Source organism: Dermacentor silvarum, chromosome 5 (assembly GCF_013339745.2).
Source record: "Dermacentor silvarum isolate Dsil-2018 chromosome 5, BIME_Dsil_1.4, whole genome shotgun sequence".
Classification (NCBI taxonomy): Eukaryota; Metazoa; Arthropoda; class Arachnida; order Ixodida; family Ixodidae; genus Dermacentor; species Dermacentor silvarum.
The window spans coordinates 178,652,383-178,658,219 of record NC_051158.1 but is presented as its reverse complement, the minus strand read 5'-3'; the positions used below and the strand labels follow the sequence as shown (position 1 = coordinate 178,658,219).

Below are 5,837 nucleotides of genomic sequence, written 5' to 3'. Positions count from 1 at the left end.
TTGCCCAACGTGTGGGACGAAATACATGGGCGTTTTAGTTACTGTTGTGCTTCAATGTATAAAACAGCATTTTGGTAACAAAGTAAGTGTAACAACAGTGCATTTTTACGGCGAGTTTGATGGTGCATATTTCCAAACTGGTGTCATTCTGGAAATTCATTCCAAGTGGATACGCCTGACAAGCTCACCGGCTCAAATTCGTAAATCGCAATATGTGTCGTAAAGTAATAAAATAAGAAGCTAATTAGTGATTTCTTGTTAATTAGTTGAATCTATGTTTCGATTGCTCGTGCTACTGACGTCCGCATCATCGATTAACCCAGCTCAATGATAAGAATTATGCTACCTGCCACAGGCGATTTCTAAAAATTTCGTAAGACTTAAAAATGACCACCCTGTATGTATATATATATATATATATATATACACAAAATTGGAGCACAAGACAAACGTCTCAACAAGCAGTGACCAATGACCGATGATTGGGCACCTCCTGGATTCCCATCGGCTTCTATTGTAAGTGGCCAGTGCCCTGTCTGTGTCAGAAAACGGCATTGCCTCCATGTTAAATATGGGCAAGATGGTGGGAAAAGTAGTATGTAAGCATAATAAATTAATATGCTTTTTAAAGAGTGCGTTTCGTTTAGTTGTTAGCCCTTAGCGCACAATAGAACGAAACAAGTTTGGGTGATCTCTGCGACGTGGTGTCCATATTTTACATGAAAGCCTAGGTCTATTCTGTAACACGTAGAGGCGGGTGCTGGCCAGTGTGCTGGGAAACTGCTTGGCCACTACGCACAATCTACGCTGTTATACTTTACCGGTGGCAAATCGTAGCGCAGAAGCACAGGTACAAATGTTTAATCAATGGGACGGCATGCTGTCTACCGTTCGTCATGATGTCAAACTAACAGGCACGAACAGCGACAATTGTGTACGTTACTGGTCCGTAGTTCATTTCGCGCCGGTTGCTTCACGTATTAAAATAAATATTTCTTTTTAATAAAAACGATTAAGGCTGTGCGTGCACACAGGGCGCGACATTTGCGACGTTTGAATTTTGCACTATTTCCCGCGCGCTCCGTACGTGACCGGCCGGCGCACTGCGTTACCGCGATAAAAAAATAGTTCCTCAAGGAAGCTAAGCAGAAAACTTTCACACTCTTGCAAACCACAGAAATTGTTAAGAAATACGATTATATTACAAGATTTGTTATTAATATGGCAATTCACATCTATGAAAGCGTGGATTTGTATGCGCGTTTTTGTGTGAATGCGCGCTTGCGCTCTTGACTCTTTGGCGCATTCCGGAACTTTGTGCGTGCGGCGTATGTGTGCGGGTTGTGTGATGAGTTTGCTGCGTTTTCTGTGCCCTTTGCCTCGCTGTGACATCTTTGGTATATTCCAACTTGTTGCTCGCTCGTTATGGGCTACACGTTGCCTCGAAGATCACCATGATCGCCTCCGACTCAGCCACATCGAAGGTGAGTGAGTGTTTCGTATTCCACTTGCTCGTTCATTGCGGCGCTATCAGCAAAAGTGCGTACAGAGCCCGTGCGTCTCTTCCACGCGCCTCTGTGGTCGTTTTCATTACTAGTACTATCCTTCCGTTGCGAGAATTGGTTGTGCAGCACTAGATTTGTGATATTGAGCATGAAGTTTTGTCCTGATTTAACTTCACAGCGCGCTTGCGGCGACGTAAAGCAGCTATGTGGAGCCAGCTAAAACAGGGCATGTTGTGCGCGCCACGATTTTTGGTACGGTGTTCCAGCACCGATTGAAATTAGCCTTATGAATGAGCGCTCGTGCTTTGCCGTTTTAGTGGAAACAATGCGACGTGAAATAATCCGAACTGTACTGTAATCAAATATATTTCGTTCGCGCAACGCCGTCCATTGACGTGTATCTACTACATGGCGTGTCGGGATCGGCGAAAATATGCGCGGGGCGTTTTGCCGTTCTAATGTATTCTGCTACGCTGTTCGCTTCAGGATCGAGTGCCCAGAGTCCGCTGACACACCGTGCGGTAGACACGCGCTGTGGCGCGATAATAATAAAGAATTGCAATGGCGTATATGTGATTCTATGTGATAGGTGAGATAAAAAAGGGCTGATGCCAGTGAATGCTGTGAAATCATCAGGTTATGTGTGGTTTGTTTTCCGCCGGTACGCGCGCGGTGAACTTTTTTTTAAACCATTATCTCCCTTCGACGCCATCGAGTACTTCGCGTAGGCGCTCTATATTCACGGAAAAGGCAGATTCTGTGGGATTCTATGTTATGCTTTAGTGGGATGAAACATTCAAAATAATGTCATCGTGTGAAGTTTCAGCCTTTGGCCCTTAAGTAACTGATTGATTTAACCGAGTTCGAAAATCAGTAAAGGAACGAGATGCTTGGGCATATTTGCCGTGTCGTCCCACTGTGCTCCCAGTGGCATGTAGGCGTTACCGACAAATGTCAAAAATTAGCAAGGCTTTTTATGAGATAGAAGCAGACAGCTATGTCAATAAGTTATTTTTGCTTTGAATTCACACACTAAAGAGGAGAGAGAGTTAAAGGGGAGCGTATCCTTGTGATCTAAATGACGCTTTGCCATAAGCTTGGAACAATGGTTTGTTGGTGGCAGCAGTTCTGTGGAATACTTAGAGAGTAAGCAAACTGCAGTAGCAGCAGTTAGATGGGGAGTAAAACAAATGCAACACAGGTTTTATATCAACGAGCTACCTTTAAGATGTGGCCGCAACAGTTCATGCAGTATATGAGCAAAAATAATTTTAAAATTTAGGAGAGAAATTAAAAATAAATTATTTGCCCACCTCTCACTGCCAGTGGCAAGAGCAGCCATGCTTTAATGTTTTCAATCAGTCATTTATATCCATCCATTTATGTCGGCCTAATCGTCCATGTAGATGTTTTGATTGTTGCTTTTGAGTTATCGTGGCGTCACATTTTAATACTGACATCTGTTTTCAGAATCAAAATGAGCCTGGAGACGCCACAGCCGGAATGCGAAAGGTGAATTATTTGGCCATTCATCGTCTAGCGTCACCATGATCAAATGCACTGTTGCCAGGAGAATGTATTGCCGGGAGGTATTCTCCTTAAGATTTAGTAAAAATGGTAGCATTAAGTGTCTCCTTTGCAATTTTGCATAGCCTTTGATTTGCCAGTTGATTCATTTATTTGATGAGGTGGGCAGTTGGCACACCCTGTCTTTGTGTCTTATGTACACATTCAGCTGAGTAGGTCTGGGACACAGCAAGCGAATCTGATGTGTTGTGGTAATCGCATTAACGTCGACAGTTACTTCCTGTTTGAGCTGCTAATGCTGCTTGCCAACACAAGCAGCAGTTGCCCATGATGGCGTGAAAGAGGTTCATTGAAGAGTGGCACATACTCTGAGTCACATACCCAGAGATCCAAGCAGGTCCATCAGATGGTTATTAACCCACTTCCCTCAACATTGCAGCCCTACCCATTAAGCCATTGACCACAAAGTGACACAAATTGGCTGGAAAATAGTTAGAGACAGACACCCTTTATGTGAAGTATCCTAAAAATGCTACTTGCATTAAGGTTTTCAATGCTTTGGTTTACTTACTATTTTATTTTGTACTGGGTGAATCCTTGTTTTTCTGAAGCACATGGCATCCTAACAGCATAACAAGCTATGACATTAATTTTAGTTGTTTTTATTAGTGACATTAGTTGACATTTTAGGTCTGGAGCAGGCAGTATTTCTGTGATTTGTGCGGAGTGTGGCTGTTGTGTAAATGTGCTTAAAATCCTTAAACTACCTCACTAATATTTACCTAAACGTGCCGTTTCACATAGGTTGGAGAAGTGCTCATTCAGATGATCCTGGCACAGCTTGCCATGGTGGACCAGGCAAGTTTGCAAGGGCCTTGATTCACCATGTGTTCACAGAGAACCTCATGGGCCACTCACTTCTCGGAAACAACACCACCAATAGGCAAAAAGAGGCTCTTGGCCTTATCAGGGTCAACGCTGTTATAGGAAAGTACCGTACATCCTTTTTCCCATTGCATTTTTGCATTCACATTTTGTACTTGGAATTACCAGCTTGCTATTAGCACAGCAAATGGCTTTCAAGTAGCCTGTGTCTGCAACTACGTGCTACAATAGCCTACTATTTGGAATGAATGTTCATTTGATCTCAAGTCGCTAACGCCTCCATACTAAAGTGCTAAATTTTAAAAGCAGCCTTAACCGCCAGAAGTGATTGGTGGCTCCAACTGACAAAGTTAGGTGTATTTGCGCATTAGTTGTACTACTTGACTGTCATTGCAATGAACAGTTGCAATGAAGCAACTACCAATCTGTAGTACCAATTGTGAAGCTTGCTACCAATCTGGTGCTATAGCGGGTGTGCTTAAGTAGCCTGAAAGTGTTATTATAATATAGGAATTGTGGAGAAGCTGTGCTCAAGTGCAGTTACTGCTCAACTCGAGGGACAGCACTTCCACCAAATTTCAGCAATCAAGATGGCCCTCCAGATTCTGTAACGCAAAACATAGTGGTTTCACCTATTTCAACAGACCACATTGAATTAATGTTGCTCCTGTCTTGAAGGAGGTCCATGTGGTGGCAGACAGTAGCCTTTAAGCAGAGGGAGCTTAAGTTACGGGGCATAATTGTTCGGTTGTTTCGATCAAAGCAACAATAGGAACAGTTGCGACCTTCGTTGTCAACATTGCTATGTTTAGCAATGTTCATTCATTCTAGGCACTCAACCAATTAAGATCCAATTTATCACATTGTATTCTAGGATGTGGAAAAAACAGAGGTATTTATTTGACTTTTCCTCACGTTCCCATAAAATGATCAGTACTCAATAGGCCCTTGGCAGCTACTATTAAAGCTTCTTACAGAACATGAGGCATGTCCACAGCTCCCACTCGGAAATTGTTGGAAATGGCTCATGCTTTCTTACTTCAAGGACACCCTTGCCTGTTTTCAGCGTTATTATAAACCAGTACTCAAGTACTATGGGTTTAGATTTATCAAAGATTGAATGAGCTTTGTAGGTGTTCATGTTTAACCCTTTGAGGATAACATATTTTCTGGCAAACGTCCCCCAATTTAAGCGTTATATTTTTATTCTGGATTGTTCCTCAGAGTGCCCTTTCGAGAAAAAAATGGGTAACTAATTTTTTAGGTCACAAAGTGACAAAGGTTTCTTAGTGTCCGCTGATTTACACCATGTTTACTGTAGCATGCAGGGCAAACTAGCATAATCACATTTTTTAACTGTAATGACGCTCACAAAACATTAAACTAGGTGAATACTCCCAAACTACTGCAGTGATGGGCACCATAGAATAAAGAGAAATATCAGTTTTGGAAGAAGCCAAGGGGCAACAGCACAATCAGGATTTTTGTAGAAGTCGCAGAAGGTTACAGAATCTGTAATGTGATGCTTGGGGACACTTCATTCTTAAAAGGTATGCTTATTTATATTTTCTTTCGCCGCCTCATATTTATGGTCGTGACCACACGATTTGTTTCCACCACTCTACATGCATGGCAGTGACTCTCAAAGGATTAGCAGAGCCAGTCCGCTTGCATATTTCACTTGTAAGACTGAGCATTTCTTCGTATTTCTTCTTCGCATTTATTTGTGTTAGTGTAACCAGGTCGGCGTGCAACTGCAGTAAATCCTCGTTATAAGCAGTATTTTGTTTTCAGTAGAGAGGCATAATAATGGTCATCACGATGCGAGAAGTGCACTCCAGTAGCATATGAGCTCGTAAAACATATTCAGATATACCATACTCAATTCCGGCCGCATAACCGTATTTGGAGCAACTCCTG

The 5,837-nt window shown here is 42.5% G+C and overlaps 1 long non-coding RNA gene across 1 annotated transcript; it reads left to right on the top strand.

Annotated features, from left to right (window-relative positions):
- Positions 1-1,340: 1,340 nt before the first annotated feature.
- LOC125945475 (uncharacterized) lies at positions 1,341-4,014 on the top strand. The gene is made up of 3 exons (XR_007466916.1): positions 1,341-1,484; positions 2,976-3,017; positions 3,837-4,014. It is a non-coding gene; the product is annotated as an uncharacterized LOC125945475 (long non-coding RNA).
- The last annotated feature ends 1,823 nt before the right edge of the window (positions 4,015-5,837 follow it).